This window comes from Arvicola amphibius, chromosome 10 (genome assembly GCF_903992535.2).
Source record: "Arvicola amphibius chromosome 10, mArvAmp1.2, whole genome shotgun sequence".
In the NCBI taxonomy this organism is placed as follows: Eukaryota; Metazoa; Chordata; class Mammalia; order Rodentia; family Cricetidae; genus Arvicola; species Arvicola amphibius.
The window spans coordinates 17,749,399-17,774,448 of record NC_052056.1 but is presented as its reverse complement, the minus strand read 5'-3'; positions in this window follow the sequence as shown (position 1 = coordinate 17,774,448).

The following is a 25,050-nucleotide window of genomic DNA, read 5'->3' as shown; positions in this document are numbered from 1 at the left end:
AATTGCTTTACTCAGCTGAACCATTAAATTTTACATTTTGTATAGATGTATCCATTTAATCAAGCCCAGAATAGTATTCTACAAATGCACAGGCATCCTATGTCTTAGTTAATGACACTTAAATAAACTATTACAACATCCAAATTTATTTGTTTATGATTTAAATATATGGGTCTTCAAGTTCTGGATGATTGGTGATAAGAATTAATAAATACCATGAAAGGAAATACTTTCACACAGATATTTGTATTTTATCTGGCAAGAGTCCAATATATATATATATATATATATATATATATATATATATATATATAATGTTACCATTATATTGCCATAAAAAGACAATGATCAAGGCAACCTTTATACAAGAAAGAATTTAATTAGAGGTTTACTTCCAGTACTAAGCATTTAAATATATGAGCCTGTGGGGACTATTCTCACTGTAAACAAAACCCAAAAACCAAAATGCATGCAACTGAGATGTTTAAGACCACCGTGCAGTCAGATTCAGTGTCTAATTTATTTATGAAGAAGATTTCATTCTTATGTATTTTTCTTGCTGATGGCACCATCAAATACTATCAGATTGAGGTAGGTACAACAGCATATATATATGGTGGAAGTATAAGTATTTTGTTTATTGTGTTCTCTTATTCTAGGGATCAATATCATCAGCTAAATTATAATCTTTCTTTTCTTTGCAAATATCCAAATTAATTTTTTTGTTATGATAAAACACTGACCAAAATGAATATTTATTGGAAAGGATTTATATTTACAATTGCAGTAAATCATAAGAAGTCAGGACAGGTCTTAAAGAAGTATACAGGAAGAATATGTGGAGAAATGATGCTAATTGGCTTGTTCCCTATGGATGGCTCAGCCTGATTTCTTATATTACTCAGGACCATCTGAGCAGGGATGGAATCACAAACAGTGACCTTGAACGTCCCTCATCATACATCAAGAATCAATCAAGAAAATGACCCATAGATATGCCTTCCGAAAGACCAGTCTGAAGGCATTTTTTGTCACTTGAGGTTCTATCTTGCTGGATATGTCTAAGTTTGTGTCAGGTTAACAAAACCTACCAGCAAAGAAAATGTTGCTAATTCAATTTAACAGTCTTATTCTCAATTTTCAATACTATGCATCTTAAAAATGTACAAGTGTGATAAATTTGACCTGTGTATACATCTGTGAAAACATTACCACTGTATACATAACAAGTAAAACTTTCAGACCAAGTACTTTCTTTCAAGCCCGTCATGATAATTTCTTATTAGCATTGTACCCATCTGTAACAGTTTCCAGAAAAGCACAAATATAATTATGTTCACTGTGTGTTACCTTGCATTAAATAATCTCCTTAGGTCGAGTTATTCATGACATATAGTTGTTTGGCTTACTTTATTCATAGTAAGTATTTTGAAATCATCTATATTGTTCAAAACAACATATTTCATTCAAGTGCTGAATTAAATTGTATTACATGCTTGTAGCACAAAATATTCATTGGCTCACTAACAAATATTAGACTTGTCTCATTTTTGAGTGTTACACATACAGATTCTAACAGCATGTGGTTATAAATTGTCATTTATGTGCTTTTATTTCTCTTGTTGCTGAATAACTAAGGGATGTGTCCCAGGTGCAGATGCAAGACTACTTGAAAAATCTCTATGCTATTCTTTTATTTCAGCAGCACCGAAATCACTATCATTCTGTGAAATACTTGCTATGACTGGTCTTTCTGTTTTGAGCCATGCTCATAGATAGTAATAGCATTTTGTAGAAGTTGTAGCTGCATTATCTTACTGTCCAATTGTATTGGACAGTTTCTTGTTTCCTTATTTACTAACTCTATTTTCTACTGTGATTTCTATTCAAATATGTGCTTAGCTTTTCATTTAAAAAGTCTACTATCTTGAGACCAGCCTAGTCTACAGAGCAAGTTCCAGGACTGGCTTCATAGCCAGAGAAAAACCCTGTCTTGAAAAACAAAAACAGACAAACAGAAGTCTACTATCTGCCTGTGTTTTCTAACAATTTTCAGCAAACCAAGAATTGAAGGGCCTTACTCCAAACTGATAGGTTATCTTGAGAAACTTATAGTCTACACTAAGGACATAAAATACTAGTAGAACTAATAGATCAACATAGTATCTGTGGTGGTTAGAATATATTTGGCCCCCATAATCTCACAGGGAATGGCACTATTAGGAGGTGTGGCTTTGTTGGAGTAGGTATAGCCTTGATGGAGGAAGTGTATTGCTGTGTGAGTGGGCTTTGACGTTTTCATATATGCTCAAGCTATCTATGCTCAGTGTCTCAGTTCACTTCCTTTTGTCTTTAGGTCAAGATGAAGCTCTTTCTCCAATCTCAGTTTCATCTCCAGCACCATGTCTGTCTGCATATTTCCAGGATAAAACATGATGATAACAGACTAAAACCTGAATATATAAGTCACCCCAATTAATTTTTTCTTTATAGGAACTGTGTGACTGTGTGGTCATGGTTTTCTTTACAGCAACAGAACACTTATAACATCGTAGATGGTACTGAAACTGGGATATTGCTGTGATACTGTGATAGATCTGACCATGTTTTTTCTTTTACTTTTTTTTGAGTTATAAGGACTTTGGAAGTTTGGCTTCGGAAAACAGTTAAATCCTTTAAGTGCTGTTTAATAAGCCATACTAGTAGGAAAATGGAAGACAGTGGTGTTAAGAGTTGTTTGAAATGTGGGGGGGCTGGGTCAATGGGATTATGAGAAAAAGAATATTAATATATGGCCCAGAGATTTTTCTTGTTCTATTTTCTTGAAGAATGTGGCTGCTTTTTGTCCCTTGTCTGAAATAAAGTAAAGAGATTTGAGTTAATTCCCTTGGCAGAGGAAATGATGAAAAAACATAGTATTGACTCTGTTGTCTGGTTATAATGAAAAGAAGCATGTTGAACAAGGAAAAATACAAAGTGTACAGTATGAGGAGAAAAGAAACACCAGGAAGTAGAATGGAGTTAAGTACTGTATTCAAGAGATAGACACATTAGAAGATGAAATAAAGTGAGTAGGGCCTCAGGGCATGATCCCACCTGTAGGAGGTTCTTCTGTCTATGTGTTACATTCATTGGTTGAATAATGAAACTGTCTTGGCCTTTTGATAGGGTAGCACTTAGGTAGGCAGAGTAGACAGAACTGAATGCTGGAAAGAAGGGCAGAGGGAGAGTTGCCATGGAGCAGCCAGAGACAGACATGCCAAATCTTTCCCAGTATGCCACTGCCATGTGGCAATATACAGATTAACATATATGGGTTAAATCAAGATGTGAGAGTTAGCCAATAAGATGCTAGAGATAATGTGGCCCTCTCCCCCTCCTGTTACACCCATCCAGCTAAGTTTCCAACTTCTGAAAAGGCATTTAAGAAAAAATTACAACAGAATGTGGTGGTACACATCTTTAATCCAAGTATTTGGAAGACAGAGGCTTATAAATCTCTAAGTTTGAGGCCAGCCTTGTTTACAGATCAAATTTTAGGACAGTCAATGATAGGAAACGAATGAAACCATCAAAAACAAAAATATGGAGAAGATGTGATTAGAAGAGAGAACTTTGTTACAACATCAGTAAGCAGCAGAACTTGGCAGCTTTGTCCACATTTTTCTGAAGGTAAGAATAGAAGAAAGGGGTTATGGAATCTTTCTCCGTGTTTTAGGATTTTTATTGCTCTGAAGAGAAACCATGACCACTACAACTCTTTTAAAAGTAAACTTTTTTTTGTTTATTTATTTTTTATTAAAAATTGCCATCTCCTCCCTTCCTCCTCCCCCTTCCCTCCCCTCCCCTCCACCCATACCCCCACTCCCTCCCTCTCCAGGCCAAAGAGCCATCAGGGTTCCCTATACTATGTTGAGTCCAAGGTCCTCCCAACTCCCTCCAGGTCCAGGAAGGTGACCAACCAAACTGACAAGGCTCACACAGAGCCCGTCCATGTCGTAGAGACCAAGCCCATCGCCATTGTCCTTGGCTCCTCGGTCAGCCTCCACCATCAGCCACTTTCAGAGAGTCCGATTTGGTCGCATGTTCCATCAGTCCCATTCCAAGTGGAATTGGTGGTCTCCCATTAGTTCTGTCCTGCCGTCTCAGTGGGTGAACGCATCCCTCATGGTTCTGACTTTCTTTCTCATGATCTCTCTCCTTCTGCTCCTCATCAGAACTTTGGGAGCTCAGTCCGGTGCTCCAATGTGGGGCTCTGTCTCTATCTCCATCCATCGCCAGGTGAAGGTTAAGGCTCACAGTGAGCCGGTCCATGCTGTAGAGTTCACATTCATTGCCGTTGTCCTTGGTTTCTCAGTCCTCCTCCACCGTCAGCCACATTCAGAGAGCCCGGTTTGGCCCCCTGTTCCATCAGTTCCATTCCAACTGGACTTGGTGGTCTCCCGTTAGATCTGTCCCACCGTCTCAATGGGTAAACGCACTCCTCACGGTCCTGACTTCCTTGCTCATGATCTCCCTCCTTTTGCTCCTCATCGGGACCTTGGGAGCTCAGTCCGGTGCTCCTATGTGGGGCTCTGTCATTTTCTCCATCCAATGCCAGGTGAGGGTTCTATGGTGATATGCAAGATATTCATGAGTATGGCAATAGGATCTGGACATTTCTGGCACCCTCTCCTCAGCTGCCCAAGGACTTAGCTGGGGGCATCTTCCTGGACACCTGGGAACCCCTCTAGAGTCAAGTCTCTGCCAACCCTAGAATGGCTCCCTTAAGTAAGATATATAATTCCTTGTTCGCATATCCACCCTTCCTATATCCCAACCATCCAATTCCCCCAAGCTCTTCCCATCCTCCACTTCACACTTTTCTCGCCCCATCCCCCCTCCCCCCATCCCACCCCACTCCTATGTTCCCATTTTTTATCCGGCAATCTTGTCTACTTCCAGTATCCAGGAGGATAACTATATGTTTTTCTTTGGGTTCACCTTCTTATATAGCTTCTCTAGGATTTTTACGAATTATAGGCTCGATGTCCTTTATTTATGGCTAGAACCCAATTATGAGTGAGTACATCCCATGTTCATCTTTTTGGGCCTGGGTTACCTCACTCAGGATGGTGTTTTCTATTTCCATCCATTTGCATGCAAAATTCAAGATGTCATTGTTTTTTACCGCCGAGTAGTACTCTAATATGTATATATTCCACACTTTCTTCATCCATTCTTCCACTGAAGGGCATCTAGGTTGTTTCCAGGTTCTGGCTATTTCAAATAATACTGCTATAAACATAGTTGAACAGATGCTTTTGTAATATGATTGGGCATCTCTTGGGTAAATTCCAAAGAGTGGGATTGCTGGGTCCTGGGGTAGGTGGATCCCAAATTTCCTGAGAAACCTCCACACTGCTTTCCAAAGCAGTTGCACAAGTTTGCATTCCCACCAGCAATGGATGAGTGTACCCCTTACTCCACATCCTCTCCAGCAAAGGCTATCATTGGTGTTTTGATTTTAGCCATACTAACAGGTGTAAGATGGTATCTTAACGTTGTTTTGATTTGCATTTCCCTGATTGCTAAGGAGGTTGAGCATGCCCTTAAGTGTCTTTTGGCCATTCGAACTTCTTCTGTTGAGAATTCTCTGTTCAGTTCAGTGCCCCATCTTTTGATTGGGTTCATTAGCATTTTAAAGTCTAGTCTCTTGAGTTCCTTATATATTTTGGAGATCAGACCTTTGTCTGTTGTGGGGTTGGTGAAGATCTTTTCCCAGTCAGTAGGCTGCCTTTTTGTCTTAGTGACAGTGTCCTTTGCTTTACAGAAGCTGCTCAGCTTCAGGAGGTCCCATTTATTCAATGTTGCCCTTAATGTCTGTGCTGCTGGGGCTATACGTAGGAAGTGGTCTCCTGTGCCCAAATGTTGTAGAGTACTTCCCACTTTCTCCTCTAACAGGTTCAGTGTGTTCAGATTGATATTGAGGTCTTTAATCCATTTGGACTTGAGTTTTGTGCATGGTGATAGACACGGATCTACTTTCATTCTTCTACAGGTTGACATCCAGTTATGCCAGCACCATTTGTTGAAGATGCTTTCTTTCTTCCATTGTGTGCTTTTAGCTCCTTTATCAAAAATCAGGTGTTCATAGGTTTGTGGGTTAAGATCTGGGTCTTCTATTCGATTCCATTGGTCGACTTCTCTATTTTTATGCCAATACCAACACTGACACAGCTAGATTTTCTTCCTGGTGCTTATTCTTTCCACTTTGGGACTCATAAAGTTTAGACTTCTAGGTGCCCCAATATGTCTATTGTTCTCCTCAATATGCTTGTATTCAGCATTTGCAACAGGATCCTTATCTCTCAGGAAAAAAATAAACAAAACAAAACTCTATATATTTCTTAAAGCAAAGTTTTTGTATTTACTTTTCAGTATACTACACATTGATGGTTTCTGTTTCCCTAGTCCCAATGGATGAAACATTTGGGGATATATACCACATCTGCCAATGACTTCATAATTCGTAAAAGTATCACCACCCAATGATTTTGCTGGCTGCAAGAGTGTGGTCAATTGTGTCTAGTACAGAGCAGAAATTTTTAGAAGCTAATGTTCCTGTTGCTAAGATTTAGTGTGCTATACTATAACCACCAAACTTCAAAATGACAGGTCTGAGGTGTATTCTAGGTTGCCGTTTAGAGGGCCTCTAGTAGAGTCCAGCTCAGTTTTTCCCTAGTATAAAGTCCCTGTTTACTGGATTTGCCATCTATAGTGAAATGATGTCCTCAATTCATTTTTACTTGTTTCATTCAAACATAATCATAGCATTTTATCATACACACATGTGAATTTTCATATACATAAATCTATAAATATATTTTCTGAGTCTGATTTTTAGTGTTGCTTGTATGCATATGATTTTAGGTATGTCCATTTGATATTGTATAACCAGTTGGGAAGACTAATTTTCCTGTTCTCAGAATTCCTTAGTTATATCTAGTTCTTTGTGTACAGGTGGGATATAATAAGATTTCCTACACTTGCATATGAACATGTCTACTGCTGTAGTGCCTGTCCTTATATTAAGGTATAAGGGCTTATGATTCTCTAGTATTTCATTTATTCTTTTATGTACTTCTGGGAACAGGCACCAGAGAGGCTACTTCAGAAGAGTCAGAAAAATACCTTGCCATACATTCTGTACAAGCATTATGTTTTATAGAGATCTAATTGCAATGTAGTATTTGCAACAAAAAAATAACAAGAAACTATCAGTATGAATAAAGTAATAGCATGATCTGAACATCAGAAATATTCATTGTTCAAATGTGGCATTTAGAATTCTTCCTTCAAACTTAGTCTAAACTGGATTTCACATCATGAACATTGATTTGTGAAGAGTTACAAGATCCCTTGTCTATAATGTAGAAATTCATACATATAGAAAAAGAATGTTTGGTATTAGAATCAAGGAGATTGAGAAAGTTCAAACAACCCACATAAAATTTCACTCCAATCCCCATGCCACACGTTGTGTTTATACCACTTCTTATTTTATCCTTGTTATGGTCAGATATGTCCAGGCTTAATTATTTTAAATTCATCCTCAAAGAAGGAGATATAAATTGATTTACCGTTATGAGTAGCTCAAGAAGAAGAAGGAGGAGGAGGAGAAGGAGGAGGAGGAGGAGGAGGAGGAGGAGGAGGAGGAGGAGGAGAAAAAGAAAAAGGAATCCTCTAAGTACCTAGGGATTTAAGTGGCAAAATTTATGAAACCTATTTGATATGTTTGGGGTCACAAATCTTATTCCAGGGTAGAAGTTGAGGGACCTGGAAAGAAAATTGTGAATGTGAGGCAGCTGACCTCTAAGGTGATCATGACTTTGTCACAGAGTGTTTAGACAGTTGAAATCCATGCAGTGCTTAGTTGCTAAAGCATATAGTAGCTCATTTCATTCTATGATGGCATCACACTGAAATCATTAATGAGTCATTGTGTTATGGATTGAAATTCTTAGTATATTACATTGCATAGACTTCTGCTTCTAGATGAAATACTTCCAGGACTGAATAATTCCCTTCCCAGCTGCTAAGAAAACATCCGAAATAAAGTTTCAGTCTCCCCTTAAAGGTAAAAATCGGTTATGTCATTAATAGCCGTTTATATTAGAGTTGCTTTTCTATAATTGGAAGAGTAAATTATCCTCACTAGAAATGTAAAGTAGCATGTGATTCTTTCTCTAAACCTAGTGCCCCAGCTTGCATGTTGAAGAAATGCAGGTCTCATTTTTCCTTTTTTTTTTTTTTTTTTTTTTTTTTTTTGGTTTTTCGAGACAGGGTTTCTCTGTAGCTTTTTTAGAGCCTGTGTAGACCAGGCTGGCCTTGAACTCACAGAGATCCGCCTGCCTCTGCCTCCCGAGTGCTGGGATTAAAGGCGTGCACCACCACCGCCCGGCTTCATTTTTCCTTTTGAAATCCTCTCCTATACAAATTAAATAAGTGAGTTCATTTGAGGGCAAAGTGCCTAACAGTGAACATATGACTAGCTACCTCTGACATCAAGATTGATAGTTACAATGAAACCATTCATTGGTTGGCTTGATAAACATAGAGATTAGAGGTGATACCAAGTAGAATTTGTGTTTACACTCACAATACTGTGTACACATAAAGTCAATGGTGATTATATGGTTTTCTATCTCCCTCCAATATCTGTGCCTGATGTTTCATGGAACTAAAGTGAAAAGGGAACAGGCGATCTTCCCATTATTCTCAAACTGCCGCTTGGGAGTTTCTGTGTTCTAATATGCAATTGGAGGTATTTTTGGACTTCTTCTTGAAATAAAAATGATGTTTCTATAAAAATAGAGTAATACTATTGTATGTTATCAGTGGTTTGCCACTCTCTAGCCTTATTATCATTTTCCATGCTTATGAACTAGTTTTTTACATGATCTTTGAACAAGAGGGCTTTTTTTTACATATCTGGAATTTTGATACTAAATATTTTGGAGAAATAAAGATGCAATGAGAGTACAAGAATATGTCATAAACTCCAGTATTTCCATACACACATTGATATATGGTTTTATGTTCAGAGCTAACAATGAGCAGAAAATCATCACATGCAGGTCCTGTGAAGGGAGAAACTGCTATGGGCTATGGTCTTGCTAATATATCCCAAATTAAATAACTTTGCCAACTTACTAGAATGATTGATATGAACTTTAGTTGTGTGTTTTAATTCTTATTTAGAGTTTATGATGGGTTAGATTTCTGTCATAATACCTAAATTATACAATATACATATGTAAGGTTCTATACTATATTTTTCCCTCAATCCCCTTAGCTCAGTCCTTAGGAAAACTGTATTTTATTGTGCCACTAAGTCTCTCCCCTGTCTACTTGTATCTCTTTGATTAATGGATTTCTCTGGGTGCTTAAGAAAAATCACCTGTCCATAAGATAGCACAGAAGTACCAGTGTTAGTGATCACAGTAGAACTTACAACCAATGAGCCTAAACATTGGTCAATGACCAACTCATGTTCTTATTCATCAGACACCCAATGCTGAGATTCTATTCGTGCCATGTATTGAACCTAATAAGTTGCTATGTGTGCCAAAACTTGTTGGGATACTTTGATTATCTTATTTTGTTTATCTTGCCACTACTTTCTCTTCACATTTCTAGACTGTTAACTAAATACATTCTTAGCAGAGTGATAATTTATTTTGGAGACTACTTTTCTCCAAGGGCAAATGTGAACACACCATTGTCAAACAATTCATTTTCAGGGTGTTTATTTACCAAATGCCTAATCATCACTAAAATAAGTCATAATCTCTAAAATGAAAATAATAAACACATAGTCTAAGACATATGTAATTATTTGGTGAAGAATGTTTAGCAGCCATGTGTGACTTCAGAGTGATTTCAGAGCTAGATGAGGTCAAATAATGAAATTTTGAACTGACAATAATTAGGACTTTGAAAATGAGCATTTTGAATGGATCCATAAATGACTTCATTTCACAAAATGCATTCCATTAAGGGCATTGAAGAGACTTTGAGGTTACACAGTCATTTCTACATCTAGAGAACATGTACTTTTAGTTATGTCTTCAATGGATATGTTGCATTTACATTGTGTATGAAGATAGCTCTCTTCAGTGGGGGCAGAGGTGAGTTTGCTATGAATAGAAGGGAAAATTGATTCCCAGAGAGATCACGAATGTACTTTGAATTATCCGGGTTTAGCTCCTAGTAAATCTGCTTTTGTTATTTGACCCTTGTCCACAGGCTCAATTCTGCCCACAGTACAAGATCAAAGATACTTCTAGTCTGGACAAATTTAGAAAACTTTATTTCCACTTCACAGGGTGGTCAGTTTAAAAGCAGACATGGTGTGATTTTTCTGGCAAAGAATAGCTTTATTCTCCTTATTGCTGTGACACACCCCAGCGAGTGCTTTAAGGCCACTCTCCCAGTTACTAATGACTGCTACTTAAAGTTCCATGCCCTCCATCCATTTCTCATTGACAGATGTACCCATACTATCTGCCTTTTCTATTTTATAAAACTGGTCTCTGTGGTGATATTTTGTTCGTGCTTTAACAAATAAAAATTGCCTGAGTATCAGAGTACAGAGCTAGATACTAGTTAGTCAGAGAGGCCAAACAGTAGTGGCATACATTTTTAATCCCAGCACTCAGGAGGTAGAGGCAGACAGGTCTCTATGAGTTCAAGACCACCCTGGGCAAAACAAGATCAATCCAGTATAAAAGAGAATCATAGCCAGTCAGTGGTGGCTCACATCTTTAATCCCAGTACTTGGGAGTCGTATGCCTTTAATTCCAGCACTAGGGAGGTGAAGACAGGAAGGGATATGGCTGACCAAAGAAAGGAATATAAGGCAGGAGACAGGAGTTAGGAGCATTTAGTCTGAGAATTCCTAGAGATAGGATCGCCCATTCAGTCTGAGGATTTGGTAGGGGTAAGGTCTAGATGCTGGCTGCTCGGCTTTTTTGATCTTTCAGCATTTACTCCTATATCTGATTCATGATTTTTAATATTATAACCAATTAGAATTCACAAAATGGGTTTCTTTCTTTATCAAATCCAAATCTCACCATGCCAAGAAAAGGCACCTCCCTTTTAGCATTCTTCGTACATATCCTGATTTATCCAGAATGTTATAGGAAATTGTGAAGAGTAAAACATACAAATAATGTCATAGTAACCACTAAAATGTTTAGAAGAAAGAAAAATCCTTGTATAAATATATAAGAAAACATTGCAATAAAATAACTAGTTGAACTCATGATATCAGCCTGATCATGTGGCTCATCCCAGCATGTTCACATTGTATTCTCAGCTACCATCATATGTCACGGAGTATCTATCCCTAGGTTTTAGGTGGGGGTAGGGAGTCATGACACCAGGAGATAAATTCTCTATTCTTAGTCATGGCTATGACTTCTAATGTTTTTTTTTTTAATTTTAAATTAAACCCCTTAATGTATGCTTGACTATTCTTTTACTGTTTTTGTCTAACCTGCTAAAGCCAGCTTTTCTTGCTTGTGTTTATGTAAGCTCTCTCTGGAACCAAAATCTACCAAAATATTTTGAGCTTACAGTATAAGAATTTCCGTTCATAACACTTGTTATCAGCCATATTATTTGTGCTCATACCTACCTTAAATAGTCTTATTACTCTATTTATGTACATTGAAAATTGAAATACTGCTGCACACCGCACCCCAAGTCTGCATGCTATGCGCTAGAATTCAGTTCGCTATCTTTGGCAAGGGGCTGGAGGTTGAGGAAACACACATAGAGACAGACAGACACACGGACCTCCAATCTCTGGTACAAAAGCCCTCCTTTAATAGCACCATGGAGGCTTACATACCCTGCAGTCAATGGCCAACAGGTGAAAATTCCATCCACGGATCCTCTAGGCAAGGCACAGCTTTTAGTAACTTCAATTAGAAGGCTCTTGCAGGGAAGAGCAACTGAAGGCCAGGATTTCAATTGGTCCCAACAAAATAGAGTAGAGAATTTTTCTGTTTTTCATAGCTTGGGAATTTCTTGGATGGTGCTCAAATGTTGACTGTTTTATTTGGGAATAATTTGGTTTTCCTTGTGTCAGAGGTGTACTGAGACCAGTATTAACTTAGTATTACTTTGATGTTAATCTGTGGAATTTCTATGAAGTTTGTAGTATTGTTAATGGAGTGGATGTTTGCGCTAATCATGTTTTGGCTCTGGTTCAACTTGTGCTGTCTGGAACAGGATATCAACTGGTCCCAATACAGGCAGTAGTGGCCACTCATTAAATGGAATTTTGAAAACTGTTATTTTTTATGTTCTGTGCTTTATATAAACCCCCTAATAACCCTTATTCTGGAGTAATGAGTAGAACATTTAACAGACTTTCTCTAAGGCCCAACTCTCATGTGAATCATATTCCCATTGAATATGTCATTACTTCCAGATGCATATGGTGAGATGCTGACTCAACTTAGAGGACCCACTAGACCATGAGATTTAATACATCCCTAGCTTCATCATGTGCTTAGAAATTCCACTCTTCTGAAATCCCAGCCTTTGTTGACATTTTCCTTCTCCTCTCACCTTTGCTTTGATGGCTGTTTGGGCGTTAAATTGATTGCATCTGGAATCAACTAAAAGGAACTCCTGAGAAGAATTTTCTATGTGGAATTATTTGAAGTGGTGAGACTCACCTGAAGCATGAGCAGTGCTTTCCAGGGGCAGCTCAGGTTAAAGGATAAGGCTGACAGAAGATTTGGCTTTTTCCTGCTTGTTTTCACTTGAGCTGACCAGTTCAACTCAGTTGCTGTTGCTGCCTGTGTTAGAACTCTTGATTGCACAAGAACAAGATTTCAGTCTTCCAATGTGGACTGAAGGCAATTAGCTTTCTAAGCACCCTGAGACATTCAGTGCCAGGTTAGGGCTTTCTAGGGACACAGCCATTTGATGGAGCTACTACATTCTTGATCGTTTCAGCAGAGATAGTCAATGTTGAACAACTTTAACCATATCATGTAACTCATTCTAATAATTTATTATATATATATATATATATATATATATGTATGTATGTATTCATTCTCTTCATTATTTTTTCTCTAGAGAACCTTGACACACAGGAAAATTCTTTTTTGACCATCATCATACTGTATCTTGGCCAGTTGACTCTTGCCACCCAGCTCTGTAGAATACAGATGCTATATATAGAGGGTTGAATTGCAGTGTAAGCTGGAGACTTGTTATTTACATAAACATGTAACTCAAGCAGGGTAGTCTTGCTAGAAGTCTATATGTGATGCGTGAGTAAATTTTAAACTTTCATCATAGCAAGAGCCTTTTCATCTCATGTTGAATCAGGCAGCACCCAGTACAAAAGAAGGCCTTGAATTCTCTTCTCTTTCCTTTGCTGCTAGGTTCATGACATCAGTGCTGCAGTGACATTTTCATCAGTTCTACAGCTCTTCATTGTGAACCTCTCCATCACATTCAAATTCATCAACAATGTGTTCTCGGAAATTACAAACACCTATATTTTTGTGGAATATTCTAGGCACAAACATGGATGCATAAATTCAATAAAAATCTTGGAGTTAAACAATGATACATAATCAGTCCTCTGTAGTGTTTCTATCATGGATCCAGAGTCTTAAAAGCTATAAGTTCTATTAATCGTTTGCACTTAGAGCCATGTACCAAGGTGGCTCAAATTTTTTGACCCACACTATTAAAATTTTAATTCAGTTCATAACAATTTGTAGTTAAGAAAATTATATGTTACCATCAGTAAAACATTATTTTTGACATGTCTTTTAAAATATGATTATAAGAGGTTGCTTTCTTCAGTCTTTAAAAAACTTTATTTCATGTATATATGTAAAACTTTAATTTATATATAAGTACTACCACATCTATATAACTTTTGTATAATAGAATACTATATATACATATGTACACACACACACACACTCACACACACACACACACACACACACACACACATATATATATATATATATGTATACCAATATGACCCCAAACTAACTATTGTTTTTTGTTTATCCTACATGGGACATCTATAAGAACATCTGTAAAGGTCTGGAATGCATTGACACAGGTTTCTGTCCTTCCTGGTTCTGCAGTTGTTAATTTCCAAGGAAACATACAGAGGCCTACATTAAGTATAAACTGGTTGACATATTAACTCAGGTTTCTAATTAACTCTTAAATGTTAAAGTAACCCATAATCTTGCCTGTGTTAGCCACGTGGCTTAATACCTTTTATCAGAGAGGCATTGTCATCTTCCTTTCTCTGTGTCTGGGTGACAACTGCTTTATTTTTGATGTTGAATTAAGCATCACCTACTTTTAAATAATACTTATTTTCTAAGACAGGAGTGAATCAAAGTATCAGTATGAAGTGGAAATCCTGTAAAGATAGAGAGCCCTGATTGTGAAGAATATTTACAAAAATAAAAAAAAAAAAGAGACAGCCCTGGGCAGGAACACATCTTAATGTGTAGGAGAGACATGGTGAAATGACAAGCTTTTGAGCAATTTGGTCCAGAATTGAAACTCTGCACACAGTTGACCTGGGCCTTAGAACAACACACCTGTGAAATCCTTGGAGGCACATTCAAGGTGGAAGCAGTTACTGCCTTAGGTAAGAGTGTGACCCTTGGAAATGAGATCTGGGACTTGGTTCTGATATTAGCTTTCTAGTAACAGCAGTAATGTTCTCTAATTCCCAAACTAGACATTCTGTTTAAATGCATGCTTGTTTTTCATATGTATATAAAATTAAAACACTATTGTGCTTTGTTTCTAGAGTGCCATTTCCTCCTTTTTTATTGCCCTTTATTTTCATGACCGTTATTCTGATTAAAAGCAACTTATTGATTCATACATCAAGGTCAAATGACTTCAATATATTGGAAGGTGTAAGCATAATACAATGAATGGGTAACCCATTAAAATAAAGCAAAATAATAAAAAAGAAACAAATAAATCTTTCCTCCATAATTAATGCCATGATATGATCTCTGCTTGTAATGACTTACTCATTTCCCATAAAACTTCTTCTTTGTATTGAGTAATTCATAGTTTACTTGTCCTATGAGTATGCAGGAATATTTCCACGTGTAGAACTTTTAGAGGCTACTGACTAATCAGAAATTCTTTGTGTGATAGTCACCCATTGTCTTTGTGACTATTCTTCAATATGCATATCATAATATGGTTCAAGTATTGAATAACCAATAAAGATATTTAATATTTCATATTAATGTATTTAGATTTTTGGTTGAACACAACAGTCCTGCTTATCAACTTCCATTTTTTTTCTGCCTGAGATGCAGACTTGTATGCCAAATCCCATAGTATAATTTTCTTAGTATAGTCAATTGGTCCCTAATTCCACATTTGTTTGTTTGTTTCCTTATTTGTTTTCTTTTGGAATGTGGTTTGTCTGTGTGTCTCTAGCTTTTTTGATACTCTCTATGTAGAACAGGCTTGTCTTGAACTCACAGAGATACACTTATTTGTGTCTCCCGAGTGCTTAGTTGAAAGTATACACTACTATGCCTGAGTCCATTAATGTTTCTTAACCAAGTTTAGGTATACAGCTTTGTCAACCTTTCAGCCAACCAGTGCAGATCTTGTCACTGGACCTGGAATCTTGTCTGAGGACCCAAAAGAATGAGGCAGATTTGAGTCTGGCGGTAGACAACCTTACTCTAGTTTTAGAGTTATTTTTTTATACATGAGTGTAACAAAGAAAACAATGATCTAAGGAAGGTAGTTTGAGTTCAAAAAAACATGATTAGAAAAGCATGCAACATCATGAACTCAAGGTGGAAGGCTGTTATCCATATGCAGGATATACTGACCAGATTGGATTCTCTGTGTTCTGACATTCAGCAAGAATGAACATGTTCTATAAATTGAATGCAAATGTTTAACGTAGGAGATGTGAAATCATGTCCAAGAACAATCCAATAGAAGGCCCTCTGCCTTTTTTCCTGGAGAGAGTCAAAGTTTCTCAGGACTTTGTTCACCATGCACCATTCTTTTGACTGGGTTCCACTATTAGACAAAGAAGCAGGTATATTCACAGCCGTGGTCCAATTTCATATTGCTTGCAATGGTAATGGTAAATGTCATCAGTGCTTCAGAATCTACAACCACCTAGGAGATGGCTCTCTAGTCTTGCCTGTGGGAGATTATTTTAATTGTGTTATCTGAGGTGGGATGGTACCATTCCCTGGATTGGCTTTCAAGTGTTAGATCCTGTGATGTATCACATAGAGTCACAGTGAGAAATCACTAACAGTTCACTTCTTTTAACTTCTTGGGTGATGCGAAATGACCTGCAGAGAGTTCTCAGATGTCAGTCACAGTTAAGGATTGCTTCATCTGAATGGGAAACTTTCCCCAAAGGCACAACCTATTCTCTGCAGCTTACTCCCATGCTTGATACACTGAGCCTAATGATCACAGCCTACTTCAAATGTAGCCAAATTAAAAGTGACATCTGAGCTCAGGAGTTCCTTGTAGAAAAGCTTTGTGGCATCATTGAAAGTCGAGTGTACAGATCTACAATCTGACAAGTTTTGGCTCATTTTCCTCCTGCCTGTTTTAAAACTAAAATTTACCCCTAAGAAATTTGCACATGTCATCGTTGTCTTGTTATACTTCGTATTGGGTAAAAACTGTACTATGATAAATTTATCCCCAAACACAAGAAAGTATTTGCTTTCTGGATGGTTGGAGAAATAAAGAAAAGGGAAGTGGCCTTAATTGATAATCTAGAATGAGATCTTAAACATGTGTTGGATACAGAGATAACCAAGTAGCATGGGCATTCTTACAGAGAAGCTCTTTTTTATTTCAAATGTGGTTTAAACTTTAAAACACTTCCTTGGAGCATGAATATGCTATTTATTTTTAAGTAAAATATAATTGTATCATCTTCCACTTCCTTTCCATATATGTCATTTAGTCCACCACATCCTCTTTTTCTTTAGTATATAACACACACACACAGATGCAAGTACATATGCACATTTATGTCTATGACCACACTGTTAAGGTACAATGGCTGGGACTTCTCTGTTATTTCTAGAATATGCAATCTCACAGCAGCTTTTATGATACTCTGGCTCTTATAATCTTTATGTTCTCCTATTCTTCAATATACCCTGAGCCTCAAGATTCAGAAGTTCTGTTGTAGATGGACCAATTGTAGTTGGACATACTATGAAGACTTGTTCGCTGTGTTCTCCCCATTAGTAGTTGTCTGTAAAATGCTTTTTTTGTTGCAAAGTCAACTTTCTTTGATGAACACTGAAACATACCTTTGTCTCTTGGCAAATTTAGTTAGAAATTATTCATCCTTAATAAAGTGACGGTTTCCTTCTAAAATCTATGACCTCACTAGACTCAGGTAGTTGAATAGGTCTCTAGTATTTGGCATAATATTTCTCTTGATGTCTTAGACTTAAGTCCAATTAGAGAGTTATTGGTTATCACCTAAAGTGCCAGTGCTTTATTGTACCTTTATGCTTGTCAAGGCTTGCTAGTCATTGTGCTTCAAGAACTTTTTTGTGCTTTAGAAGTTAGTTTCAATGGAGGATTCTTTCAGTTCAGATTACTTCACATCCTCAGGGCCTTGAGTCCTGAACATGTTGTCTTCATCAATATGGGCTTAACCTCAACCTCTCGGAGATAACCAATGGGAACAGCAATAGTTTCTTCGATTTCTCTGACCATCATCTCTAAAGGGATTTTGAAGACACGAGTGTTTTAACTGTCTTTTGTGCTGTGCTCCTATATCCAGAGCTTTGAACAGAGTTCACTCAATAAGCAGTTGTCGAATTGCTTTGGAAAAACAAATTTACAAACTTTCAGCACTGGCTCCCTCACACAATGACTTAGGATAACTACAAATTAGTTTGAATGCCCAGGAAGTCCTTTTGTCCCAGAGGTCTATTTATAACTGAAAGTAAGAATTATCGCTAAATAACTATGAGACAGGAATGACAGTGCTAAACTTTGAAAGAGTGCCGAGGTTCATGCTGAAATGAACAGCTCTCATAATTTCAGGAACTCTGACTGATGGAGCGAGCTTGCTCTACAAGTAAGGACTGCCCTCCATTGACAATCACACAGAAGCTATTATACTTTGTATTTTTCAAATTCTAATTTGCTTTATCTTTCACCTAACCCCTTTGAAAGGCTAATGCACAAAACATTATTTATCTTTTTTTTTCACAGAAAATTGTTTAAGAACTTTTGTGATAGTTACACGGGTCACCAAATGCTTAGTCTAAAAGAGTTCTGTGCCATGTGCTGCAGCATTAACCTAAAAATGCTTCAGAAAAACAGAACTGACATTCAATCATCAGTACAGGAAAACAGTTAAGTCTTCACTACTTTACTGATAATTTGTTGCTCATTTTTTTGGAAAGTTTAAAGTAGTCAAAATAATTCTAGCTACATTAATTAAGAACTGTATTTCTCTAAATATTGCCATTTGCTAAATACATAATAGTCTCATTTAGTATTAGAAATGCATATGCCATAGGATATAGGGATACAAAGATTTTTATTTTAAGAAATACATGCAGAGATTTAAAATCAGTTAAAGTTGACAGTGATTACTAAGGAGTTTTGAGATATTTTTAGGAGCCATATTTAACAGTGACTCTAAAGTTTTTGTTTAGAACATTAATGTAGTATTTAATCCACAATGTAAAAGGATAATTAACAGTAATAAATTCACATTTCTATCATATTAAAAACATTTGTATTTCATTTTCACTTTTACCACAGATTTATGACTAAGTTCTGGGTGGCCTTTCATATTTATTTGCTCTTACTGTTCAACTGCAGCTTGAATTTGCTCTTTGACTAAGAGCTGACTCATGAGCCTCAATCAATTTTAATTTCAAATATGTTAAAGCAGAGATAGGAAATACATCTCAGAAAGTAAAAGAACTTTTGGCTCTTCCAGAAGATCAGAATTCACTTCCCAGAACCCACATAATGATGTACAACCTGCTCACACCTCTATTTTAGAGGATTAGACACTCTCTTTTAGTGTTTTTTTTCTCCTTAGGTTCTTTTATTTACATAAACTCTCACATGCTCATACACATAAAAAAATCAATAAACAAGTATTTTAAAAGCCAACAAACATCATTACTAAGATTTTTTTTAAAAGACTTAGAAAGGTGGTTCTACATTTTTTTTCATTCTGATGGAGTTGGTATTCTGATTAGTTTTTTATTAACTTAAACCAAAAGGCAAGAGAGATCTCAACTGAGAAATTTCCGCTAACAGACTAACCTGTGGATGTATCTGTGGGGACTTTGCTTGATTAATGATCAGCCTACTGTGGGTAGTGCAGCATCTGGACAGATATCCCTGAGTGTATAATAATGCAAGACCAGGAAACAAGAAGTTACATTCATCAGTGGTTCTGCTTCAGTCCTGCTTCCATGATTTTGCTTTGATTTTCTACCATAACTTCCCTTCATGATAGATTGTTAATTGTAAATGAAACAAAGCGTTTCTCCTCCGAGTACTGTTAACTTACAGTCTTAATCACAACAATCAAAAGTAAACTAAATCACTTTGCATGTACTTTGTTAAAATGTGTCTTTCTTTATGAAATGCTCCAAAATCATCTCAATTGAAGGCATTATTTCAGGTAGCTATATAGTATCAGAAGGAGCCATGAAATCTGCCATCACCATCAATTGTATTACTAGTATACAGTTGTCATGCCTGCGAACCACAACAATGATTAGCATGACTGGATATTCTGAAAAGTGCAATAGTAGCACTTGTACCCTGGAAGAAAACAAGTCTCCTAATTGGTAGCATAAACCACTCAAAAGGAAGCAATTCATATTTGACATTGTAAAATTAACCATCTACCCACATGTGGTAAGGACACGGAACCCAGCAGTAAGCCTACTATTGCTAACTTTCCTAAACAAATATAATTTCTCACTATGTTCTAAACCCTTATTCTTTTATTTTTTAAATTGTTTTTTATTGACCTATGTATTTTTCTCTGCTTTCCTCCCTTTCTCTCTCCTCCCCGTCTACCTTCTTCTGTAATCCCCATGCTTACAATTTACTCAAGAGAACTTGTCTTTTTCTACTTCCTGTATAGATTAGATCCATGTATGACTCCCTTAGGGTTCTCTTTGTTGTCTAAGATCTCTGGGATTGTGAATTGTAGGCTGTTTTTTCTTTGTTTTATGTCTAAAAGCCACATATGTCTGAGTACATATTATATTTGTCTTTCTGGGTCTAGGTTAGCTCATGCGATGTGATGTTTCTATATCCATCAATTTGCCCACAAATTTCAAGATGTCATTATTTTTTCCCACTGTGTTGTATTCCATTGTGTAAACATACCACATTTTCCTTATTGATTCTTTGGCCAGGGTGCATTTAAATTGTTTCCAGGTTCTGGCTATGACAAATAATGCTGCCGTGATATTGAAAACACTTATTTTTGCAATAGATAGAGATCACTACAGAAAAGTTACAACTGACCCAAATACAGATATCGACTGATTGTGGGGGGCTGGCTTCCTCAGTCTATGTTTGCAAACAATCCCTTTAGTTAAGGCCTGGGGAATATCACAGAGAAGGAAACAGAAAAGAGTAAGAGCCAGAGAGCCACAACATCAGTTGTGAGATTATCCTTTCTTTCAGACAGCAAATGATGAATTGGAGGAAGGGAGAAGCGCGAGGATCTGGGTGGAGTTGGGAGTGAATATGATCTAAATACATTGCATGAAATTCTTAGTAATTAATTAAATTATTCTATGACTGAGAAATGGAAATAATCCACTGTTCTAAAGTACAAATAGTAATCATAGTAAAATATGTTGCATGGCTATGTTTTGTTTTCTGTGAACTGAAAACAGTACTTGATTTTGAGTCCAATGAAATGATGATTCCTCTCCTTTCACATTCTTAATATCATGAATCATCTAAAGAAAGAAACTTTGCCTCCCACTTTTAAATATCAGCTTTGTCCTAATCATTCCTCCTTCGCTGAATAAGGTGATCCAACTACACTCAACCATTCACTTTCTTTCTGCAGTCACCTCTCCATTACTTGACACAGCCCATGACTTTCCTGAGGATTTTCTTGAACATCTGCCTTATTCTCAGTACTATTGGGGTTATACAGTCAGTGTTATTGTCAGTATCAGTGAGCCTTAAACCTGCTGGACTCGTGGTATTTTGACTGCCTCATTCAAAAATGGTCATTCTATTTTCATTTCTCGCACTGGCTAGCATGTTGCTTTTAATGACTGAAACTCCTTGCTCACTCTCCTACCACAAGAAAGAACGAGTTAAAGTGTCCTGGTGTAGTTACCTCTATCCATGGTGGCTGGTATAAAATGGAAGATAGCATTGCTCAGGATGTTATAGACAATTTCCACGTAACTATTTTGATACAAGTACAACACTGGTTAAGTATACACAAAAATAAATTCTTTGAGCTCTGCATATTATCTTTTTATTTGAATTTTTAGAGTTGGAAAGAATAGTCTCCTCTCTTACATTTTTATTATATTAATTTAGTCTCTCTTTCTCTGTGTGTGTATGCACACACATGTGAAATACAAGTTAAACCATGTTTTAAGAATGCAAATGAATACACTTTTATATTTAAAAGTGTGGAGAAAGGATTTTCTAGACATTTCACTGCAATGAGTAAATAATGATAATTGATAAATATATCAAGTATTGAGAAATTTTAGCATCAGAGTATGAAAGGATATTTTTGCCATCATGGGGAAGCATTTTCTTTGCATGTCCTACTTAATGTATCTAGACACTCACATAGACATCATTGTTATGCCAGATTTTAGACTCTCCTTGGTAGGCTTAAATAAAGAAATGTATTTTAACTTAACTTCCTTTTTCAAAGGTTGTAGTTTGAAAACCCAAACACTTCAGCATTGAAAATAGTTTTATATTAATATTTATAACATTTAAATAGGATATTGCATTTTAGAGTTCATCATTCTAAAAATGACTAAACCATTCCTGTATAGATTTACTTTTATTCCAAATAAAAAAAAATAAAGATATGAGAGCCCTTCTCATATTAGTGGTTCTAGATTAATTATTTTTACAATGACTATGCCATACAAAGTGTCTTTGATATTTTCTCTTGGCCTGATGAACACATTTAAAACAGCAAGAAAGTCTAAATATTTATTGTACTGTGATCACCTTCTTTTGACAAATTATTTCTAAAGCAATTCTTAGTTTTTAAATTGACAATTTGAGGGTTCTTGAAAGACAAAATATTTAAAAGTTATTCTTTATTCTTCCAAAATTTATTTAAAATTGCAAAACGTTACTTGGAATTTTGTTTAAGATTCTATCAAAAACATGTGACTTTAAGACCTGATTATTTTTCAGTAGGAATTTGTTTTAACTGTTGAGAATCCCTAGAGAATGTTAATAAACAATTTGAAAACCTGAAATAAGATATTTGGCATGAAGGGAGTGCTGTTTTTTTTTTTTTTTGTTGTTGTTGTTGTTGTTGATTTGGTAGCTGTAATTTCAAGGTGCAGATGGTGAAATGGACTCTAACCGTGGTTCAGTGCTTACACTCAGTGCTCACACGGTCTCTGGAGTCTTAAGTTCTGACTGCGCCTATTAAAAGGGGCAATTAGTTCTTTCTTTTTCACTGCTGTCAAGGGAAATAAAGCTATTTCACTTAACTGCCAAGTAGTGCTCTAGATTAAAAACCTGCTGCACGTTAATTTATTCTCCTTTCCAAATTCTAAGTCAAGAGATCAAAACAAGTGAGACATGTCACCTTCATAAATGTGGTTGCCGATTAATGATGTCACTTCAGTGTGGTCATTGGTGTAATTAGTCCACACTAGGAATATCATTCTTCATAAGCTCGCATGTGCCAGGGACAAGGTTATTACCAATTTAATATGTATTAATAGTCTAACTGAGCACTAATTTCCTCCTGGTATATCAAATCCATCCTGTTTCCATATGAGAATTCTTGAAGCACATTTTCTTGAAAACTCTAGTAATGTTGGCAAGTTGAAAATGGGTAAGCATAATTAATATCTAGTAAGACATGCTATTTTCCCACTACATATATTTTACGTTGACAAGAAATTCTCAGGATATTTAATATGATAACTTGACTAGAGAAAATGATTTTCGAATGTCTCCCTACATGTATATGTGAGCACAATATTTAAAAATAATTTAGTCAAAACCATAAGTAGACATACTATTTTCCATTGATTCCATTCACATGAGACAAATTTACAGCTTTAGTTTAAATATCTAAAAATTTTTGGACTTTTAGGCACCATGACTTAACTCACAGAAGCTCTGAGTTAGTTCTATATAACCATTTTCATTTGGAATCATGGAAGATAAGAAAACCAAGAATGATACATAAATTAAAAACGAGAAACCTGTTACCTATTTTTTCAAGTGCTTTAGCATGTGTTAATGGATTAATTATAATAATGATCATCATTAGAATATTGAGAACTTTGCATTAATAGAACACAAGTTTTGACTGTAATGTTTCTGTCTGACTTAATTCTGCCACTGCAAAATGGAGGGAGCAGTCAAAACTAAGAACAAAGTTGCATTTGCATTGGAATGGAAACAGCTACATCATGACAAACAGATCTCAAATTAGCTCACGAGATGAATAATTTCTTGAGATTTTGTACTTGAAAATTTACTTTTTTAACTCCACATATAACTTGAAAGATTGATCAAGACAGCTGCATTTTTAATTCAAATAACATCAGCTGTTTGGCAGAGGAGGCAAAGCAAAGGAAAATTGCTACAATGATTTAAGTGAAATGGGGAAATCAAAGGCAACGTGAAGCACAATGAAATCATCATGCAAGATGCACATGAAATATAACCACTTATTTCAGAAGAAAACAGTTTGCCTAGTTTGCTTTTTACAGTGTCTAGCATATCTTATTTTGTAAATCATTTTCCCCGAGTATCACTCACTGAGAATGTAAGAAAATTAATGATATTTTTTCAATTTCTATATAAAATATAATTCTATCCATTGTGCTGTTCTATATTATGCCTGACATTTTCACAATTTATTTTAGGCTAGGTGCTTTTATTTCACTTTTTATGATAAGATCCCCACCTGATATACTAATTACTCCCTGTTTCCATATCCTTCGTTCTCTCTTGTGTGTGCTATAAATTTCCCAGCAACTAAGAGTTCAAATGATCAGATAGCTACCGAAATAGTAGTAGGTGTCTTTCTTACATATGAACTTCAGATTGTCTATTGCTTATAAATAAGCATTTCCTATACCAGTTCTGTTCACTTAACAGAGTTTTGGTTGGATTTCTCATGGGATTTGTTTGTTGGTGAGTGTGATATCCTAAAACTCAAGTACAAATAGGCATTATCTTCTATAATCATGTCTCTCAGTTTCATGAATCCTGTTCAGGAGAGGTATCTTTATTGTCCTTTAAAGTATTTTAAAGTTTATTTGTGAAAATGGCATACATGTATACAATGTGTTTTGATAATAATATCCAGTCTGTGACTCCCCCTAACTCCACCCAAACAACCCCTTCTTTCCCTCGAAACTTACTGTTTTTAATCCCCTGATCCCATTTAGCTCAGCCAACATATACATAGATATAGGAAAATTTTCTCAGTAGATTCTACACAGTAGAGTAAGAATAATAATAAGAATCCATAGGGATTTTACCAGGGACCATCAATCCAACGAAGTCGGAGTCTCTCTTCTTGAGCAGGCATCAGCTAACTGCCAATAAGTTCTCAGCTAGAGGTTAGGGTTTCACGATGGAATATAATATAGCTAGATCTTGTATATGTTTTGCGATAGCAATCACAGCTGTCTTATTACATTCCAGTCATTGACTCTCAAAATCTTTTTACTCTTTTAGTTCACATATATACTTGAGCCTCAT